Source organism: Aulonocara sp. 'chitande type north' Nkhata Bay, linkage group LG3, assembly GCF_057382095.1.
Source record: "Aulonocara sp. 'chitande type north' Nkhata Bay isolate Kocher_YH1m ecotype deep benthic linkage group LG3, A_spYH_male_GT1.1, whole genome shotgun sequence".
Classification (NCBI taxonomy): Eukaryota; Metazoa; Chordata; class Actinopteri; order Cichliformes; family Cichlidae; genus Aulonocara; species Aulonocara sp. 'chitande type north' Nkhata Bay.
The window spans coordinates 48,360,560-48,383,787 of NC_141346.1; the positions used below are offsets into that span (position 1 = coordinate 48,360,560).

At 41.5% G+C, this 23,228-nt stretch overlaps 2 protein-coding genes across 3 annotated transcripts in view; one reads left to right on the top strand and one right to left on the bottom strand.

Moving 5' to 3' along the window:
• Positions 1 to 23,228, bottom strand: part of pcxb (pyruvate carboxylase b) — a 319,257-nt gene that overhangs the window by 64,156 nt on the left and 231,873 nt on the right. The window lies entirely within an intron of this gene.
• LOC147335944 (leucine-rich repeat and fibronectin type-III domain-containing protein 4) overlaps positions 22,099 to 23,228 on the top strand; it is a 39,546-nt gene continuing 38,416 nt past the window's right edge. The window contains exon 1 of the mRNA XM_086284174.1: positions 22,099 to 22,628. The gene's annotated coding sequence lies outside the window, so the exon portion shown is untranslated. The remainder of the gene's footprint in view (positions 22,629 to 23,228) is intronic.

Sequence of the window (23,228 nt, forward strand, 5' to 3'; positions counted from 1 at the left end):
AAATCCCTACGTTGGCTACACATCATTGGTATCAGATATTTTAATCCGTTATTTTGTAGAGGTGGGAATCACCATATATCCCACGATACGATATTATCACGATACTTAACGCACGATACGATATTATTCTGCACATAAAGTTAAACTTTATCAATATTCATTTTATCTAATATCAAAGTCTCGCACTCAGTCTTTCTCTCATTTCAGTCAGTTTTATTGTTGACAAAGTGAACGGTTTGTATTACAGTCTAGTCCAACTTAACTGAATGCAACCATCTGGTACAATTATAGCTATTCTGAACTATGCAATTTATGAAAACTATGCAGCCCATTCAGCAACTGAAGAATTTGACAGTAAATTAAAACAAAATATAATTTTACATTAAATAAAAAAGTTTTAAACTTAATTAAAATAAAACATGTCTTAAATTAAAATAAGTAAACTGTCATGTTTATTGCTGCCAAAAAGAAAGTTAAACACATTTGGACAGTGAAGGAATGTCAGGATTCTTGCTCAGAAAAAGGATCAAAATGTTCTGAAGTCAGAGTTCCAGTCCACAAAAACTTTTTTTGTAACAAAATATCAATTTCTGCTGTCCCTGTATCGATACATTATTAGCAAACAAAATATCACGATACTACACAGTATCGATTTTTTCCCCCACCCCTATTATTTTGCAGGTTGTGGAATAATCTGCCATCCAACAGAAAAAAAACAAACAAAAAAAAACCCCCCAACAACCTATTTTCTGTTTGTTTTCATCAAATCTGAGGTGCCACAAGGTTTGGTCCACTGTGAATTTTAGCTGGTGTTTCTGATGTAAAATCTCATTTAAAAATTATCTGATTTTTGACTCCTTTTTATAGTTTTTAAATACTATTTTATTTATATTTCTACCATTCTTGTAGTTTTTGCTCTATTTTCATTTTTAACAGTGTTGTTTGACCATGTGAGGTTTGTGTTTTGAAAATTGGTTTTGTTGGAGACCTGGGAATGTAAATGAGTTTGCCTGGAAACCACAATGGGTCAACTTCTGTTGTTTTAAATGTGCTACATAAATAAAACTGGCTTGACATTCGCTTGAAGAACTAAGACAAAGCAGAAAGGTTACTCTGCCTCCGAGGCATTTACCTGCAACATGAAACCAGTGACATAGCTGCTCATCCAGCTCAGGATCCAAATTCACAAGTTAATTCCAGTAAAATGATCATTCTGACCTTCAGCCCACTTTGGGTTAAGACTCATTTGGTGATCATTGTGTCTAAGTTGTATTAAATGACCAACTCATCTAGAAGGAGTGGCGACTCTTATGAAGTGTGGATGAGCTCATTAGTTCTTCAGACAGATGAACTTAAAAGAGCCTCCGGGTGGCAAACGTCCTGTGTTAACTCACTTAATCAATACAAGTTTAAACAACTAAACAGTGCAGCGCTGTATCCAAACAAACAAAAATGCCAGTTAAATGCAAACTACAAAGTTCATTCGCTAGTTAGCTTCTTGTTTTGAGGCACTCCTCTTTGCATTAGTCACAGAGCACCACAACTACAAGCCGAAGCATCCACAGAGATGCGATAAATATGGCACACTTGTCTAATTGAAGCCACAAATTTGAAATGTCACTTGCTCCACTGAGTCCCTTAATCAGCATGCATTTGTTTTCAAATTCCAGTGTTCAGCTATAAAGTCAAGATTTAGCTCTGTGAAATTCAGTTTTGAGGCAGGGACACAAGCAAAAAAAAAAAAAAAGACCACCTTGTGAACATCAGACTATGGGCATCTCTAATTACAGACTACAAACCTGCTTTTTAAAAACGCAACTGAGCCGACACCATTACGCTTTAAATATTTCACACCACATAATGTTTCCTACTTTGGAAAACTTGCCAAATATTTTGTCTTTTACATAAAGTAGACAGCAGTAAGACCTTCAGAGTAAATCGGTTCATGTTTTGTGACAAACTGAGGAAATTTATGCAAAAACTGCAACGACAAAGTATCAAAGACACTACTGGTGCAGACTTTTAAAAATTTAAAACTGCGCTCTGCATTTCAACCAAATGCACAACACAGACACCTCATCTCTGTCTTCTCCCAACGCGTACACCGGCTCCCCCTGTCATAGACAGCCTCCATGCTCATGCAGTGATTAGGAGTTGAATAGGGGAGCTGTCAGGTCATTCGTCTTTCCTCTCCTCTCCTCCTCTGTCTCCCCTATCCCCATCCGTCATGCCTTAACCACTGGCCTGGACACATAAACAAGATCAACACACACACCCTCGAGGAGTCGACGTGCACGCTTACACAGACACGAAGAGGACCCCACACACGCGCTACAGATTTACTCAAGCAGTCAAGACAAACAAAACACACACACACAGAGCTCTGGCTTTTAAAGAATCCAACAAGGACCCACGACATTAAGCAAATATTTACAGTTACAGTGACATGCAGGTGGACGAAAGGGGAGAAAAGTGCTACCAGAAACTCCCCGTGCTGCTGATGACATATTCTGACTGGTGTGTAAAAGGTCAGATGCATGTGTTAGCTCTTATTCTTGTCATTAACTCCACACTGATGGGCACATTCTGTGTCCATGCCCTCCCCCCCTCTACTTCTTTAACTCAATAGCGATGCCTTAATGCTCTGCCCTCCATTTCCTCTTTACATCCATCCTATTTCTCACATCTTGTCTTCGTGCTAAAAGTAATCAGTAAATGTTCATCAGGCCAAGCATCCTTATCCAAATCCAGCATCCTTTACAGCCCTGAAATATCCTCTAAAAATATTAAAGAAAAAAGGAGCAGTCTGCAGTCACACACACACACACTCCTCACCCCTGTCAAGCTAACAAATTTGTTCATTTTCATGGCCATATCTACAAATTAAATCTAGAATCTGCATTTGACATTTGCTATGAGGCTCTTTCCTCAGTGAAATAAAAAGTCTGATTGGCAATCTTTCCAGTAATAAACCCTATCACCACTTCACGGCAGAGCAATTTTTACTTTGTAGTCACAGGAGGAGATGACGACAGAAATATCTCCACTGTAAATCAGCCCATGGGGTATGGGGGGGGGAAAATAATCTACCAAAATATGAATAAATAAACAGATAGAGAATGGTTATTTCTAGGATTAAAGTTTTCCGTGGGCATCTGTGATCATTTGTGTACCTGAGGCTTTATGAAGCGGCTGAACACTTCATAGAACTACGTAAAAGGAGGAGGAAAAGTAATCTAAAGCTTACAGATGGATCTGACACATGCTGGTTTATTTTCAACTTATTCCTAATACAGTGTGTTGGCTGCCTCTCTGAGACGCTCTTGTCCATAGTGCTGAAATTGCAGCTATCCGTGGTGCTGAAATCACAGGCATCCTGGACAAAATTGGGTAAGAGCTATTGCGCTTTTGTTCTTAGGATCTCCCTACAGTGGCATAAACAACAAGTTTAAAATCCAAGTGAAAACTTCTGCAGACGACAATACGCTGCCTAAGTTGTGTTCTGTGACAGTGTTCAAGCCCACACAGAGGATGAATTACTATCAAAACACGAGCTTATCAGTTCGCTCGATATTTACAAACTTGCACATCAATCACAGCAAATTTACAGCTGTTTGTTTCCCTTTTTCTTTTTTGAGCGACAGTAATAGTGATTCTGGCAAATGCAGGAAATTACAGGCTAAAACAGATGAGATGGTGAAGGCTGATACAGCAAAAGCTAATAACGGACACAAAACAACCCAGTGAATGCGTCTGGACATCACAAATTTCCTACACATGAGTTTTGAAACATTCCTAAAGTAATCATGCAGGATGACCAATTCACGACCACCAGGGAAAACCATATTCGCCAAGAATTATAAATAATATCTGGTGAGTTTTCCTTAAGCGGCGTGGCTCATCCGGTATAAAAAAAATGAAGTGCTGAACTGGCTAAAAGAATGACTTCTTAAACTCTTTCAGACACTCTGAGACGCAAGTTTATTAAAACAGATTGCCGCTTAGTGGTATTTTGGGAATCCTTAAGCAGTCTGTGACGCACCGAAAGACTCATGATGTACTTCAAACCCACAGGGCATGTTGTCTCAGACTCTGCCAGCAGGTGTCTGGCCTTTTGTGTTAATTATACTTGAACGTGGGAATGATTATCTCATGATCCCTTCAAACAGAGAAGGAAAAAAAAAGGTGGCCCTAACTAAAATGACAAAAAATGTACACATACACCTCTTATGTCAATTTAATGTTTATAAAAATTCACAACTCCCCTCAAACACTCCTGTCCACTGAACCGCGGCCCCTTCCGAGAGTTTTGATATAACATAAAGCAGCAGGGATCTTTTAGTGCCTGTAGAAAACATCAGAAATTCATAGTTTCACCCTGGGATCCTAGCTCAATAAAACTCATTACAAACCGTCTCACATAGGGAGCCAGCAGTAGCAGAATTGGAGCCTATATGGCTAAAGGTAAAGTGTAAATAGATATTGTACTGCAAAGACTCAGTAACTGCTATACTTGTGTTTATTTGGCAACCTCAGTTCCATACACAATAATGGTGCCTACTAATTTTATATGACAGTTGTTTTAAATTAGAGCCAGCAGAGCATCTACAGTAGCCAGCATAACTACGTCAGGACCTTTTAACACAGTAACGCTAAAAGTGATTGTGTTAAAAGAATTGCCTTTAATGACTTTAGGATTCTATCATTGGGTTCGCAGCTGTATTGAAGTTTAGACTCTGAGCTCTTGGCCCCTGCAGGCATGAAAGCTGAACCAAAGAGCAGATTATCTTAACAGGGTGAGAAGCACTTTCAGCCTCTAAACTACTGGCAGTGTGATGAATTTAATTTGGATATACATGCTGAATCATTTTTGTCCACTATTTTAGATTACAGCCAGCAGTTTCAGGCACTGGGGTTTTGATGAAAGCACCTTCTGATGGTAGCTCTGTTGGTAGACTTCTGCACATGTCAGTGAATCTTGTTGACCTGTCAGAAGCGAGATGTAGTCTTTCTTTTAAGGTTGATGTGTAATTTAACATCTTCTCTAGTACCAGCTCAGAAGGCTTCGACGCTGTGCCCCGAATGTTAACGTGTTTATAATGAACAAGTTCACAGCACGCTTGGACAGATTAAAGTTTTTGTAATTCTTCCCAAATGTCAGACTGAAACATTAAATTTGAAGTCTTGCTGTGAGACTTCGGCGTGTGCAGTCCCAGGGCTGCATAACACCCAAATGTGTCTTGTTAAGGAAAACCTGAAACAAAATGTTTTTACTTCACTTAACCATCATTTCATTTGAAATAATTGCCCATTTCAATTCCACTCAGTCAATATTAAAAGCAGCAGTGACCACTCATTTAGAGAATAATGCTACAATGAACACTTAGATCCACAAAATACTTTTTTTTTTTACACAACTTTTAGGTTTACATGTATAAAACATTAAATTAGTGCTAGGAATTTCCTGAAAAATGATATGTACACAGATTATACTTCCCTCATACTTGTTTGCAACAGTATTGAAGTTATTAAGTTGTGACCTTCAATTTCAAATCCCAAAGAAATACTGTAGCTGAACACTGAACCACCTTTAACAGTCTAATTAGTGAGTAATGACTGAACACTCAGGTGATACATTGTATCGCTTCAAACCCATTTCCACGTCAGGTTCAAGCTGTCCAGACTACAAAGTATCCATCAAGTGACTCATGAGTGTCTCCAAGGTAACTGATAACAATTAATCATAGAAACCCGAGTGATAGTGAGTCATCGAGTTTCTGCACTAATAAATATTAAGCTGTCAGAGCAGGACTTTTATTTTAAAATAAAAACAAACCAAAATGGAAATTCTTGACTCAACAGTCAAGCCCATATTTAGTCCTTCCTCTTCATCTACTGCTCAGCATGCTGCCTTTAATGCTACAACATTCACAGTCTCTATTTTGAGGGACTAGGGGAGCCCAGAACACCAAATGACTAACAGCCGCCTCTTATTTACAGAATGTACTATAACAGTCTAGTTTTTCCTCAGCACAGAACATCACACATTATTTATTTGAATATTTTTATAGCCTTATCATGGTTGCTGGATTTTCTAGTTAGTATTTATAGGTTTTGACATTTGGGTCTTCAGTTTTTTTTAAATCCGAGCTCCTTCCTCTTCCTTTAGTTCCTGTGACTACACACACAGGTGTGTGTGTTGTTATCAGAGTGTGTGTACAGCTCATGTGCACTGACCGTGGTTCTGAAATGGCTTTCTGGCAGCAGTAACTCGCAAAGTTACAGACTTTTATTAGCCTGAACAGCAGGGGAGGCACAGGTGAAACATGGATCTGTTTTATTTAGCTGTGCTAGTGAGCCAGCAGGAACAACAACAGGGCTCTGGCAGTGGCAGCGCTAAACTCTGTGCAGACATTTATTAACGTTATTAGTTACACAAGCATTTAACAAATCAAAATGTCCTACTGTGAGAAAAGTCTATTAGTAATGTTTACTTGCACAGCCAATAAACCAATCATAATGTGATTAATCCTGTAATGCGGCTGAGGTAGAGCCCATGTAAACAACAACGCTCTGCTTTTCCTAAACGCTGATATATTCTCATAATCAGAAGTTATGTGCAGTTTTAGCTTCAATATTTAAAAAATGAGTTTAAAAAATGTAAATATCTTAATCAAACTTTGACTCTGTACTGGAGGCTTAACTGCATTTTTCCTTCAGTTTATTATCTTGAGGAATTCACCGAGTCAAATAAACCCTCAGTGCTTCATTCTTTGGTGAACACATCTACATTGTTTACGATTTTAAAAGATCTAAAGAGAGCTTTACCACTAAAACATGGTAATAACAAAAGCCGAAATGTCATCATCTCACAAACTAAGACTGTAATAATAATGTAGCCACGCCCTGTAAACACTAGGACTGGTGCAGTACATTTACCAGCCACAGGTGTAATCACAGTGTTAACCCAAGTAGCACACAAATAAGAGCAGTAACCCTTTCATGCATGAATTATGACAACCTCAATCAGGATTTTTTTTCTTACGTATTTTTATTCATCTTTAGGCATGAAAAAAGATTTTTGAACTTAATTTTTTTAAAACATGTACTTTTCAAAGAGTTTTTTTGACTTATGAATTTGGTATCGAGTGACACATCAGTGTCCAATGTTGTTGTTTATCTGCAAGTAAACCATCAACACTGACACAAACACAAGACAACCGCCTTTGAATAGCTGCCCACTGTAGTGACCACTATGCGTGAAAGGGTTAAACAATTTATCAGGATTTTTCTTAATACTTTAGTGATTTTGTGCCACAATGTGATAACTATAAATGGAACATGTTACTGTACGCTGTGATTAACATGTGGTTATACAGTGGGGCAAAAAAGTATTTAGTCAGCCACCGATTGTGCAAGTTCCCCCACTTAAAATAATGACAGAGGTCAGTAATTTGCACCAGAGGTACACTTCAACTGTGAGAGACAGAATGTGAAAAAAAAATCCATGAATCCACATGGTAGGATTTGTAAAGAATTTATTCGTAAATCAGGGTGGAAAATAAGTATTTGGTCACCTCAAACAAGGAAAATCTCTGGCTCTCACAGACCTGTAACGTCTTCTGTAAGAAGCTTTTCTGTCCCCCACTCGTTACCTGTATGAATGGCACCTGTTTGAACTCATCACCTGTATAAAAGACACCTGTCCACAGCCTCAAACAGTCAGACTCCAAACTCCGCCATGGCCAAGACCAAAGAGCTTTCGAAGGACACCAGGAAAAGTATTGTAGACCTGCACCAGACTGGGAAGAGTGAATCTACAATAGGCAAGCAGCTTGGTGTGAAAAAACCAACTGTGGGAGCAATCATCAGAAAATGGAAGACATACAAGACCACTGATAATCTCCCTCGATCTGGGGCTCCACGCAAGATCTCATCCCGTGGGGTCAAAATGATCATGAGAACGGTGAGCAAAGATCCCAGAACCACACGGGGGGACCTGGTGAATGACCTGCAGAGAGCTGGGACCAAAGTAACAAAGGTCACCATCAGTAACACACTACAACGGCAGGGAATCAAATCCCGCAGTGCCAGACGTGTTCCGCTGCTGAAGCCAGTGCATGTCCAGGCCCGTCTGAAGTTTGCCAGAGAGCACATGGATGATACAGCAGAGGATTGGGAGAATGTCATGTGGTCAGATGAAACCAAAGTAGAACTTTTTGGTATAAACTCAACTCGTCGTGTTTGGAGGAAGAAGAATACTGAGTTGCATCCCAAGAACACCATACCTACTGTGAAGCATGGGGGTGGAAACATCATGCTATGGGGCTGTTTTTCTGCCAAGGGGACAGGACGACTGATCCGTGTTAAGGACAGAATGAATGGGGCCATGTATCGTGAGATTTTGAGCCAAAACCTCCTTCCATCAGTGAGAACTTTGAAGATGAAACGAGGCTGGGTCTTCCAACATGACAATGATCCAAAACACACCGCCCGGGCAACAAAGGAGTGGCTCCGTAAGAAGCATTTGAAAGTCCTGGAGTGGCCTAGCCAGTCTCCAGACCTCAACCCCATAGAAAATCTGTGGCGGGAGTTGAAAGTCCGTGTTGCTCGGCGACAGCCCCAAAACATCACTGCTCTCGAGAAGATCTGCATGGAGGAATGGGCCAAAATACCAGCTACTGTGTGTGCAAACCTGGTAAAGACCTATAGTAAACGTTTGACCTCTGTTATTGCCAACAAAGGTTATGTTACAAAGTATTGAGTTGTATTTTTGTTATTGACCAAATACTTATTTTCCACCCTGATTTACGAATAAATTCTTTACAAATCCTACCATGTGGATTCATGGATTTTTTTTCCACATTCTGTCTCTCACAGTTGAAGTGTACCTCTGGTGCAAATTACTGACCTCTGTCATCATTTTAGGTGGGGGAACTTGCACAATCGGTGGCTGACTAAATACTTTTTTGCCCCACTGTATAAATCCAATAGAAGTAATGACTTATCATTACGTCTACCTCACTACTTATGATTTATCTACGCCATGCATGGACCAAACTATGATCTGAATAAACAGGAAAAAAGAAAAATGGAAGACATAGAAGCTCTGGGAAAAAGCTACAAAGCATTTCTAAAGACTTGAATGTCCATCAATCCACATTTAGACAAATTGTCTACAAATGAAGGAAATTAGGCTGCTATTGGTATTCTCCCTAGGAGGGGGCATCCTTCAAAGACTACACAAAGAGAACAATGTGCAATCCTCAAACAGGTTAAAAGAACTAAATGGTAACAGCGAGAGACCTTGTAAAACGTGTAAAAAGGTAGATGATGAACCTATTTCTCCAAGAACACACTCGAGCACTCTTAAGTTACAATACTTACCAAAGTCAAACTTTCTGACAAAAATACTTTGGGCTGCTCTCTTTTTCACAAAGGCCCGCCACAGTGGGTAGCTCCACATATGATTTAGCAGATTTTTTTATTAATAGTATTTATTTTATTTCTATTTATTTATACATACACCAGATGCACTCCCTGACACAAACCCACCTACATGGATCAACCCGGGGATCTTTTGCTCGTTAGGCGAATATGTAAACCACCACACTGTGGAGATGACTTTTAGACACAAATACACAATTTCTTTGGGGGGAAAAGGCTGTGCTGCACACTAACAGAGGTACAGGGAGTACCACAGCTTGGGGCCTGGATGTCTTGCCACCATTGAGAGAACAATGGATTCCAAATCACAACAGCTACTACAGGAGAGTGTCGAGCAGCGGCTCAGCTGAACAGAATAGTTGATATATTAAAAAAAAATAAAGTTCATGTTTTGGAATGGCTAAGTAAGAGTTGTGACCCCAAACGAATTCAGATGCTGTGGCATGACCTGAGGCAGACTGTTCAAGACGTCCCAGAAATTCTGATGAACTCCAACTTGTTTTGTAGGGAGAAATCATCTAAAACTCTTCCAAGATTCAGTGCAAACATCTATAGGAGACATCTTATGTTGTGGCTGATGCTGATGAAGGAAGTGCTGCGAGTCATTTAATTGAAGAGATGACCTTATCCAGCCAGCGCTGGGTAATTACGGCATGTGTTCAGTAAAGACATGAAAAGTCTACTGTTGTGTTCCTATTTTAGATGGCGTTTGCCTATAACTGTGACATAGGAGACAATCACGCAGCATTTAATGAGTCCAAGGGGTTCACAAATGTATCCACAATACACTCAGACACACACACACACACGCGCCTACGTTTCTAACACAGAACTAATGCCAAGAAACTGCAGCTTATTTCAGGGGAAACAATCAACAAACAAAATCTCATTTGCATTATTTTCATTTGCACCTCCCAGCTTTGTATTTTGACATTTAACAGCCTTTTCTAACAGCTCGCTGCATTTCTGTACAGACCCATTTGTGTAGTTCCCCCGCACACACAAAGTTAATAGTTGCCTCTTAACCACAGTTTGTAATTTCCACTTGTAAACTGCAGCAGCACACTTCATTAAAGCAACACACTCTTGGAAATATTCAGCTCGAATGTGCGATTCTTTTCTCTCACCAATTCGTTCCTAAAGTCATTTCTGTCCTGTGCCTGTACGTCTGAGTGCATTTGTCAGGGTTGTACGCATGAAGCATTATAGACAAATGAGGACCAGCATGTTTTTCCTCCCTCACACTGCATTTACTGCGGCTCATTGCTGGTAAACTGTCGACCAGGAGCAACTTGGAAATCATTTGGAGACACTATTACTAATGCGGGTGAAATAAATAAAAGAAAAATGACATGCAAACGGCTCCAGAGCAAAATTAGAAGATGATGTTGTGCGACTGTGTGTGTGTGTGTGTGTGTGTGTGTGTGTGTGTGTGTGTGTGTGTGTGTGTGTGTATGGATCTGTCCTTCTCTCTCATTATCCCCAGATTGAGACAAATAGAGGGGATCTTGCCCTTCGATCTAAACCTCTACACCATTTACCCTCACATCACAGCTGAGCAAGTGTGCCATGTGGGTTTTGTGTGCATGTTTCATTTAGCCTTGTGAGAGGTGTGTGTGTCTAACACCAATGCTGTGTTTGCCACAGAGTCCGTTTGTGTGTTGTGATATCGCACGGTCATTTCAATCTGTGGGTGAAGGTGTGCATTCAGTCACGGATGTTCTCTGGATGTAGGTGCAACGCTTGTGTGTGTGAACAGAAGCATTTACCACACTGGTGATTATGCGCGACATGTTTGTGCACAGTGGTGCTCAATGAGCGCACTCGTTTGTGGGTTTCAGTGCTCCGTATATTTAGTCACTGTGTCTCACAATTTTCAGTGTGTATCACAAGCAGAAAGCAGGAGCTGATTTAAAGAAAAATTCCTGAACTTATTTAATAAGAGGATTAAGTACAAGTATGTGAAATCCACAATATATGTGGTGGCATATTTGTTGACCTGGAAGAAAAGACACAAGCATCTTGAATTGACTGGATTGGCGGTGGGTGCACTGATAAGGCAATCACCGCAGGTATTTCAAGCTGGCCTAAGAAACACAGATTTTTTGAGATATTACAATTTATTAACATGTTACCCGTTTACCTGATCTGTCCACTTGTGTCCAATAATTACAGATTGTAGTAAGGGATCTGTCACTGCTGCATACGAGTCAAGTCAAGCATGTTTCAGTACTCTCTCAGTGGAATAACCTGAAAGAGCAAAATGAACTTCCTAGTTCCTCTCGCTTTGCCTCATCTCAGCCACTGTGTGCGCCTCTGACAGGCTCTTTGCATTACAGTGCTGCCACTCCTTGCTGTCCAGGCAAAATGATGAGCAATTTCCTGCTGCTGTGTCCTGTAGAGGAACAGATCGCTTAGATCCAGCTTATTTTAAAGTGCTTAAGAATGCCGGCAGTATGACTCACAGTCTACAGAAGAATGTATTTAAGACTTAAGGCTGCATTGAGAAAAAGAACCTAAACATGTGAAATGCATAAAACCTTTGCACCATAGTGTGAAATACTACAAAATCTAAATCATCAAGGGTGAAAATGGCTTTCAGTTCCCCCCCATCTCATTCAAAAACACACCTATATACTTGCTGCCGGCAAGGACGTGTTCTGCAGCTGCTGTCAAGGTTCCATATTTGATTCAAGCTGCACAGTGCTGACCAAACTTCACCTTTTCTCTTTGATGGTAGCCCACATCTACTCAATTGTTTAAGAAGAGCCATTCAGCAAAATCCTTTTAAGTCTGTTCTAACACTCTGTGTATTTGGATGCAGGATGAATTAGCAGATGGGGACCTGAGCAACCTTTACAAGGGAGAAATCATTGTGGTCAGATGGCAGTCGCATCTCTGAAAACAGCAAAGACTGTGGGCTGCTCTGAGTCAGCAGTGGCAGCTACTTGCTCATCTCTATAAAGAGATGGTAGCAAGCGGGACTTCCGGTGGCTCGTAGCACCGCATGGCCGCATAGAGAGTGACCTCCGGCACCAACCGTGTGTTTCCCCGGACTCGAGAGCTGTATTAGGGCTACATTGCCATTTTTCGACTCAAGAATGAGTGGGGATAAATCTAAAAAGGGAGGATACGGGCTACGAAACATTCTTGACTGTGAAATGGAGAAGGACGCCGCGGCTAGTGAGGCAAGCCTCGCATCGGGACAAGATGGCGACCGAGGTGAAGGTCTGGGTTGGCTTCGGGATGCTGTGAGTAGCGTACTGGTGGCCGAAATGGCTACATTGCGAACCGAATTGAAGAGTGACTTCAAAGCATTCGGTACGGAATTTCGGGAGGATGTAAAGAAGCAAATGGCCGAACTCTCTAAGGAATTGAATCAAAGATTACACGAGATGGCGGATCAGGTGGAGGAGATGACTGGTCGGCTAAAGCACGTCGAGGACAACATGGCTGACTCGGAACGCTGGGACATTGGTGTTAGGGATACACTTGTGCAGCTGTTGGAAAATCAACGGGCGCTTCAGGAAAAGGTGTCCGATATGGAGGGCCGCGCTAGACGCAAGAACATCCGGATCTACGGCGTACCAGAAAACTCGGAGGGCTCGTCGGTGACTACCTTTGTTGAAAATCTGATCAAAGAACACCTAGGCGAAGATTTCGGCCCGGACCGTGCTCTCGGCATTGAGCGCGCACACCGCGCGTTGGGACCGAAACCACCCCCGAACGCCCCACCACGCTCAATAATAGTGCGCTTCCTCCGGTTCTCTGTTAAAGAAGAGATTCTCCGCACGGCGTGGAACAAAGGGGTACATATCCAAAACAAACGGGTGTATTTCGATCATGACTACTCTCTGGAAGTGCAGAAAAGGAGACGGGAATATATCCCAGTTAAGAAGGCTTTGAAGGACAACGGGATCCGTTTCCAGACACCACTAAGTAAGATGCGAGTGTTTTATGCGTCAGGCAATGTCCTATATAATACCGCGAGCCAAGCTGCCGAGGATTTAAGAAAGCGGGGAATAGCCGTGGGTAAGATCACCTTGGGGAACCAAACCAACAGGATGACAGAGGACACGATAAAGCAGCTACTTCCTTGGGAAACGCAGACAGCACACTGCGGGGGCGGCTTCCAGCAGCACGTGCGGGAAAAACTCCAAGCATTCCGGAGGGAGCAAGAAAAACTGCCAGCAGACGAGTGAACAGCTGATGGCGGGACAACGGTGAGATAGCTGGCGGTAGAGTTTTGATAATCTAACCGCAGGAACACTGACTTTCGTATCCTTCAGAATTCATATTTCTTTAGGTTGGTGCCTACGGACATGGTTAGAGAACCACCACGTTATGTCTAGTAGCGATAAGAGACTGTTTCGTTTATTTTTTGCCCTTTTTTGGCTTTTTTGTCGGTCACTCCCCTCTTGTCGGATGAGGGGCCCCACCCTGTGGCCAGTCCCCTCAATGTCAAAGGATACTGTTATATCCTTTGTATTGGAAGCTCCTGTTAATGTTTTGTGTGTTTGCTGTTCAGTGAGTTCTGGTTGTGATGTTCTGAGGTCTGGGTTGATTATGTTGTATTCCACATATCCACTTGATGGCTTATAATTTCTATAAAATGCTGTCACTAAATGTAAATGGCCTGAATAGCCCTATTAAAAGAAGCAAATTAATTGCCAAATTGAAAAAGGAGACAGTAGACTTGGCATATTGGCAAGAAACTCATCTAGATAATGCAGAACATGAGAAATTAAAAAAGATGGGTTTCAGACATACATTTTATTCATCGTATAGGGCCGGGAAAAAACGAGGAGTAGCTATCCTTATCTCAAATAAAATAAAATTTGAACATATATCTACTATAAGTGATAAGGAAGGTCGGTTTGTTTTAGTAAAAGGTAGAATAGAGAATAAGACGGTCACACTATTAAATGTCTATGCACCCCCAGGAAGCAACGCAAGCTTCTTTAAGAAGATATTTGATTTGATCTCTAAGGAAACGGTGGGAACTCTTATTTGTGCAGGAGATTTTAATTTACTGTTAAATCCCAGATTAGACTCAAATAATAGGGACAGGAAAAGCACGTCTGGAGGGAAACGGGTTAAAGGAATGTTAACGGAATTAGGGCTTATTGACGTGTGGCGATCTATCCATGGGTCAGCGTCAGGATTCACTTTTTACTCTGCTCGACACTCAGTGTATTCGAGGATAGATTACTGTTTTATGTTTAATAGGGATTTACACAGGATAAAAGATTGCAGAATAGGTCCAAGAGATGTCTCTGACCACAGTGGACTTTATATAACGTTACATTTGGACGGGACACGGAAGACAACTTTGTGGAGACTAAATACCGGTATGTTAAATGACCCCGCTTTTGTGAAACAAATGACAGCCGATCTTAACTTGTACCTGCAGGACAATGATAATGGAGAGACAAATCACAGTATTGTATGGGATGCAGCCAAAGCTGTCCTCAGAGGTAAAATAATTGCGTGGTCGACCATGATTAAAAAGAAAAAGTCACAAGAATTGTTACAACTGCAGAATAGATTAATGGCCTTGGAACAGTCAGGTCTAAAGGATAAAAATACTACAGTAACCCACCAGATCAGACAGATTAAGCAGGAGATAGATAAGATATTGAGCGAAGAAGTAGAGAAAAACATAAGGTTCATGAAACAGAGGTATTATGAGGCGGGGCCTAAGGCGGCGAAGCAGTTGGCGTGGCGGATTAGAAAACAGCAAGCTGAAAATAATATTTATAAGATTAGAGACCCGGTTGGTTGTTGTAACTGACCTGGATAAAATTCAAAAAGCGTTTGAAAAGTATTACAAATCCTTATATAGTCAATCTACTCAGGGTGATGTAAATAAGATGACTGACTTTTTGAATTCCTTAGACCTGCCTACGATTGGTCGAGAAGCAAATAGTAAGTTAACGTCCTTAATATCTCGGGAAGAAATAATTAAAGCTATCTCCAGCCTTAAATCCAATAAATCGCCAGGTACCGACGGGCTCCCTGCCGAATGGTACAAAACCATGAAGGAAAGCCTTCTTCCCCTGTTGGAAACTAGTTTTAACTACATTTTGAAAGGAGGTCTGGTACCTCCCTCTTGGAAGGAGGCCTTCATATCGGTTTTGCCAAAGGGGGGACAGGATAGACTAAACTGCAAATCTTATAGGCCTATAAGTGTCCTGAACTCAGACTATAAACTATACACAACTATTTTGGTGCGAAGAATGGATGCTGTAATGCCTTCTTTGATTGATGAAGACCAAACGGGTTTCTTGAAAAATAGACAAACCCACGATAATATTAGACGAGCTTTACACATCATCGAACACATTAATAATAAGAAAAAAAGCTCAATTATTCTTAGCTTAGATGCTGAAAAAGCATATGATTCAGTGAATTGGGACTTCCTCTTCCTAGTGATGAAAAGATTTGGTTTCTGTAGCGAGTTTATAAGATGTTTCCAAGCTCTTTATTCTCTCCCTACTGCCAGAATAAAAATTAACGGTAGCCTCTCCGATACAATTTTTTTAGAATGAGGATGTAGACAGGGGTGTCCAGCAAGCCCCTACCTCTTCAACTTGTTTATCGAACCTCTAGCCCAGGCTATACGTCAGGAAACATCGTTGAAAGGGATTGTAATAGGAGGGGACGAGTACAAGGTGTGTTTATATGGAGATGATGTCTTGGTGACAATCATGGATCCCAGCTCAGGTATACCAGTATTAATGGGGATGTTGGAAACATATGGCCTGTATTCAGGGTATGTCCTTAATGTAAAAAAAACTCAAGTTCTGTCATTTAATTTTTCTCCGGACCAGACACTACTGGCAAAATTCAAGTTTAATTGGGAGGCAACTGCTATCAAATATTTGGGAGTGTTTCTGCCTAGAGATCTGACACAACTGTACGATATTAATTACAGTCGTATTAATAGAGAAATATATAGCGATCTCAACATTTGGGCCTTGCTCCCTCTCGACCTTGGCAACAGGATACAGATAATTAAAATGAATATTCTCCCCAAACTACTCTATCTTTTTCTTGCTTTACCTATTCAAATTCCAGAGAAGCAATTCAGGGAATGGAATAAGCAGATTTCGAGATTCATTTGGCTTAACAAAAGACCACGGGTGAAGTTCTCTACTTTGCAGTTGCCGAAAGACAAAGGGGGCTTGGCTCTACCTTCATTAAGGAATTACTACTTATCTGCTCAGCTGAGGTCCTTGGTGTGTTGGTGTAATCCATCTTTTTGTGCGAGGTGGAAGACTATTGAGATGTCTCTCTCAGACACGCCAATCCAGTCTAGACTTGGTCACGCGGCTTCTGATTTGGACGATACCTTGACGCCCAGCCACTGGGTCACTTTTACATTAAAAATATGGAGGGGAGTGGTCAAGCAGGCGCAACTCCAGGAAGAGATAAAACTTCTGAGGTGGCCAGCGTATGACCCTGATTTTCTACCTGCTTCCCACGATAGTAGATTTAAACAATGGGTGTGGCATGGAATCACTGCTGGGTGTTTGGTTATTGTAAAATCTAAAATTATGGCTTTTGATACCCTATGCAAGACTTACGATCTCGGGAAACAAGACTTTTTTCGATACTTGCAACTCCGTGACTATATTGGCAAAAGACTGAAGAGCTGTGTCCGTGGAGACTTCTCGATTGTTAATATTTTCATTGATGCTTATGACTCTGGGAGTAACAGAGCCTTGATAAGTAAACTGTATAAATGTCTGACTAAGCTCAAAGGGCACTCAACGATTTACATAAAGCAGAAATGGGAAAAAGAAATGGACATTGTGATTACAGAAGATGGGTGGGCACGGATCTGGGAGACACAGTTTACCACAACTAACTCCAACATGTGGCGGGACTTCTGCTGGAAGAACATTATACGCTATTTCATAACGCCTAAACAGAAGTCTAAATTCAGTGCTACACCTGCGTTTTGCTGGAGGAATTGTGGGGAAGTCATGGCTGATTACGGTCATATATTCTGGTCCTGCCCACTCATACGACCCTTCTGGACGGAAGTTATAAAGATAATTACAGAGGTGTTGGGATTCCACGTGTCTTGTACATTTACCTCATTGTATCTGGGATATTTTACAGACGATTTAGTTGCAGATGATGTTTACCTTCTGAAAGTTCTCTTGGCTTCTGCGAAGAAGGCCATAACAAAACGCTGGCTCTGTAGAGATCCTCCCACTGTAACACTTTTTACCTCTATAGTGGAAGACGTCAAATTGATGGAATGTATGACTTTCACTCTGCGACTGCAGGGAGATTTGGGAAGGAGACGGTGGAGAAAATGGCTGGACTTTACAGCTTGTGGCAGCACCCTTTAATGCATAGAATTAGCAATGCAGACTTGTTGACGTATGTATGTGTGGATGTGCAGATGTATGTACAGGTGTATGTTATCTTCCCATGACCTCATACTGTTTCTGTTTTTTCTTTTTTCTTTTTGCATAAAAATGTTCCTAAACAAATAAAAAGTGTCAAAAAAAAAGAGATGGTAGCAAGCACGAATATGCACAACCTCTAGGCAGGGACACTGCTCTGTTTTTTTTTTTATTGCACTGTGAGAAGTACTGACCAAATCTTTGAACACAGGAAAAGAGCAGAAAGTAAAAACAGGAAAGTCTTATTTAGCTTTATGGTGCTCGCATCTACATTAGATTTTGTTCGTCTTCTTCACAGCTCATTGCTTTCTGTCAATTTTGGAGAGGTGTGGATGTTCAAATACAAACTCCTTTGCTAAATCCAACATGCTGCTTTAATTTCCCGTCAGAAACAAATATGCAACTGATGGCACACACCACTAGTGAGTTGACCACTGAACCAAAAGAGAGACATCGATGGATGTGTTCAGCGGCGGGTCAGTAGGCCGACTCCCCTGCAACCGTTTTCACTTTGAGGGCTAATTTGGCCTGACCAAACCAGAACAGGTCTGGCCTCTTTCTGATTAAGTGCAGTGCTACTCAGAGTGAACTTCACATCCTGCCAATCTTTCTGCTTAGTTCTCAGTCCGAAGGAAAAAAAGACTTTCCCCTTGTGTGCTTTACTTTAACCAGATTGAGCTGTAGAAGCAGATGATCTGCTTAGGATGCACCTTCGCCCTACTTTATGTGAAAATGCATTGTATTTTATTCATAAGTGCACTGATTGTGGGATGTATATAAACCAACTTCTGTGCCAGTAATGAGAGTTTCTCCTGACTCACTTGATCCGTTAGCCAGCATTAGGTCATGTCATTTATTTCGTTCAGCAAGGTCGCTCGCTCCGGGAAGAGAACTGGGTGCTACAACACTAGAGGTTTGATTAATTGTGAATCAACGGGCCATCAACTGGCCGCTCTAAATGACTGGATGAAATAATATATCAAACATCCCCTTGCTGGACCTTCCTTTGAGGGAGGTTTGGCTTACAAAGTTAAAAATATGTTGGCCCAAAGCAGCAGGGAAAAAAAATAAATAAAAAGTCAAGAGGGAGAGATCAAGGAGCGACAGATATAAGAAAGAAAAAAAATGAATGATGGGGAGTCAAATGCTTGAAATGGAAATGAAGAAAGGAGATAAACAGGAAGGGGGCCATAAATTGTGAAAGATGAACAAAAAATTGAGTCTTGGGTTGAAATTTAGATACACGAAAAACCAATTCACCCATAACAGAACCACATCTCCATCCCTCATCTCTTTCCTACCATCTCTCTCTGAAGTTTCATCTCCAGTGTGAGATTTTGTTGCAAAACAGAACTGCGCTTATGTGAAATTTGGGAGTGACTTAATTCCAACATCCAATAGCTCTGATGTTTTAGGTCCTGCCTTAGTAATGGGACACACACAGACACACATACACGCGCCCGAAGATGGTTTCCATTTCACGGCCGTTCCCAGCAGCTATCAGCGCGGCAGGGAAATCAAGCCCTCGACCACCGTTTGAAGTAGTATCAGCTTCACTCTCTCCTATCGCCTTCCTATCACTCCATCCAGCCCTCTCTTCTATCTCTCAGTAACCCCTCTCTTCCTCACTTATCTCCTTTATGCCCTCAGAGATCTTTGGCCCCTTCCCTACGTCCCCGTCCTCTCTCTCTTAATCATCATCGTCTGCTCCCGCTCTCATCCTGGTCCGACTGAGAATTGCTCGAGGCGGTAAAAACTTCGCTTCCCCTTGTCACACCAGCCGTCTTTTTTTCCTCCCCCTCCTCCATCTCTCCTTCCTTCTGTCCACCCAACCCTCCATCACATTTTGTGTAAAAATACCCCTACAACTACGAAATCCTGCAATTGCAGTTTGGAGATATTATATCCGAAATATGTTTTATCAGTACTTCTCTATATATGACTGCACCACAATCTTTCAGGCCTGTTTTTTAACAGAAGGTGATCGGGCCTCATTGTATGCTTCAATCTATAGCAAACCAAAGAGACGCAGCATGCGGAACCTTAGCTTCTCTCCTAAGGTCTCTTATTTTGTCACACAACTACTTATGTCACTTTTATGTATACAATTAAGTGCTAATTATGCTTGCATTTGCATGGAGACCATCTGAAAATGTGCATTATTGCCCCCATTTGTGCAATTCACTCCTTGTATTTCCTTTCTCAGCAAGAAACACTTTGCAAACACACCTGCATGTAGTTAGTTTAACCCCATGGCTACTTTTTTCTAAATTTTGCAAAGTAAAAAAAAAATATATTAAAAAGAAATAAAAAAAAAAATCCCGGAACTCAGTAAGAGCTTCATACCTGGAAGGCCAAAATGAATAACTGTGCACACTGTGGAAAAGAGAAACCTGGGAGAACTTCTCCTTATTCTTTCCAGCATGCTGAAGTGAGATATAGAGAAAAAGGTTTTCTAGGCTTGCATGTAGAAATGTAAATGTGAGAGTAGATAACATGCATTAGATATCGCAATATCTCGATATCCATCTCTCTGTATCAATATCTCGATATCCATCTCTCTGTATATAGATATATATCGAGATATCTATAGATAAATAGAGCTCTATCTATAGATATCTATGACAGATATATCGAGAGAGAAATATCTCGATACATCTCCGTCTGTCTGTGTACATTCACTCGCTAATGCAAATATCTAAAGGTATGTGAAATATCTAATCCCATGATAGCAGCTGAATGCATTTAGAAAATGTGAACATGAAGAGCTGATCAAGTTCAACCCGAGCGTCAGAATGAGGAAGAAATGTGATTTAAGTGGCTATCAGTGTGCCATAGTGCTGGTGCCAGACAGGTTGGTCTGAGGATTTCAGAAACTGCTGAACTACTGGGATTTTCCCCACACAACCATCTCTAGGATTTACGGAGGATGGTCGGAAAAGGAGAAAATATCCGGTGAGCAGCAGTTCTCTGGGCAAAAATGCCTTGTTGATTCCAGAGGTCAGAGGAGAATGGCCAGACTATCTTAGCTGATGAGAAGGCAACAGTAACTTAAGTATCAGCTCATTATAACCAAGGCTGTAAACAAGCATAACAAATGCAGAAGAGCATCTCTGAACACAACATGTGGAAGGTTGAAGCAGATCGGCTAAAGCAGCAGCAAAAAAACGACGATGGGCGACACTCTTAAGGTGAGAACAGGAAATTGAGGCTATTATTTACATGGACTCACCAAAATTGGACAACAAAAGAGTGTAAAAATGTTCATGAGCCTCAATCAGCTGTGACATTTGGATGGTCGGGTCACACTTGGACATAAACAGAAAGAAAAGCATGGATCCATCCTGCTTTGTACCAGCGGTTCAGGCTGCTGCTGTAACTGAGCATTGTTTAAACACTACAGCCCACCTGAGTACCTTTGCTGATCATGTCCATCCCTTATGATCAGTGCACCTATCTTCTGACGCCGCTCCCAGTAGGAAGAGACACGGTCACAAACTCAAGTCATCTAAAACTGGAGCTGGAGATTCCCCAACATGGATGTGCAGCTGACAAATCTGCAGCTACTGTGTGATGTCATCATGTCAATATAGACGTAAAATCTCTGAGGGACGTTTCCAGCACTTTTTTAAAAATCTAAGCTGTGAAGAATTGGGCAGCTATAAAGGAACAATGGGGCCAGTAAACTCCAACTCTGTGAAATGTAATGAAACAGAAGACTAATATTAAAGTATCTCAATTTTAATCATATTAGTAGTAAACCGCCTCATTAGTGCTCTTTGACCTTTGGCTTTATAACAAAGACGGGGTCCAGTACAGACACCTAACTGGTGGGAGGGGGCAATGCGTGCCAAATCCTTATTCTGTGCATTTCCTATATATAGAATAACAAATCCCACCAATGGACTAAAAACAACACGGTGCCACATCTACATCTGAGCACACATTTTTCTGAAAGTGCATCCTTTTACTTATTTTAAATTAACTACATTGAGCCAGTGTAGGTCGTTGTCATCACTCTTCTTCCTCATTGTTAGTCTCCCACATTCTCCATCCCCAACTCCTCATCTTGGCTCTTCCTCCTCCTATAGCACATCTTCCGTCTCTTTTCCTCCTTCCTCTCCCCCCACCCCTCTACACCTCAGCCCTGTATTTGTCCTGCTCCTCATCTACATGCCTCTCTCTTGTGCACACACTCTCTCAGTCTGATGCTTGACGCTGCCGGAGACCGATCACAGCGCTTTCCTTTGCTGCTCGATGAGAAACCCACACTTCTTCCCCAGATAAGGACAAAAGAAAAGAAGATGAGATGCAGACAAATGGGAAAAAACAAAATCAAGAGTCAAGTGACTCTGTGGAAGCAGGACAAGTAAAAGAAAGATCCCTTCCTGAGGAGAGAGGAGATTTCTAAAAATACAAGCCAGCTTACTCTCTGGATTCTGTTATTTTCTCTCTCCCTTCTTTGTCCCCTCCTTCATTCAGTACCTGTTCTGTGGGATTAACATGACTTAAAATTCAATCAGCCTACAGCCCTGACGGAAGAGCGACAGAGGAGGCAGACAGAGCGCTGCAGCTGTCGACCGAGTGAGGGGACGACCAACGGGAGAGAGAGAGGCAGACGAAGAGAGAGATACCGACGAGAGAGAGAGAGAGAGAGAGATGGGTGTTTTTCCACGGAGCTGAGAGAGCGAAAGCCGCGGAGACGGAGAAATGTGACGGCTTCAGGAGTCATGGTGGTGGAATGATCCGGAAAACGAGGTTAGTAAATACATCTTTTTTTCTCACAGAGGGCAAAACAGGGGTGAAAGATGCTAGATGAAGATGAAAGAACAATGAGACGACTCGAAAAACAGAAAAATAGCTCTACTGTGCTTTTGAAGTAGCAAAGTGCGCACAGGAGGAGAAGAGGGAGAAACTGGAACGAAAAGAAATGAATTGCAGATAATAAAAATTAAATGTAAAAAAAAAAAAAAAAAATCCAGTGGGCTTGTAACATACATGTAGCTGCGGCACTAACATATAGATGCACACTGAAAGGAACACACTCGCCGAGAGACACTGACAGAGTGCAAAGATTTAAAGCACGATAATGAGATTGCTTTCTTAAAAGGTGCCGGTTTGATTGACAGGCCAGAGAGTGGAGGCGGGTGGACTTTTGAACCGTCTGACATTCGTGCCACTGATCAATAGACCAGTTGTTTTATTAGGCTCAGTGTGTGTCTGTGCGTGAGATTCGAAGACAGAGCAAGTGAACGGAGAGATGCAGAGGCTGTGCGTGCTTGCAGAGAGTATCGCTGCATGGCTACTTGGATGCGTGCGCCAGCATGTGTAAATGTGTTGCACGACTGTGTGCGTGCT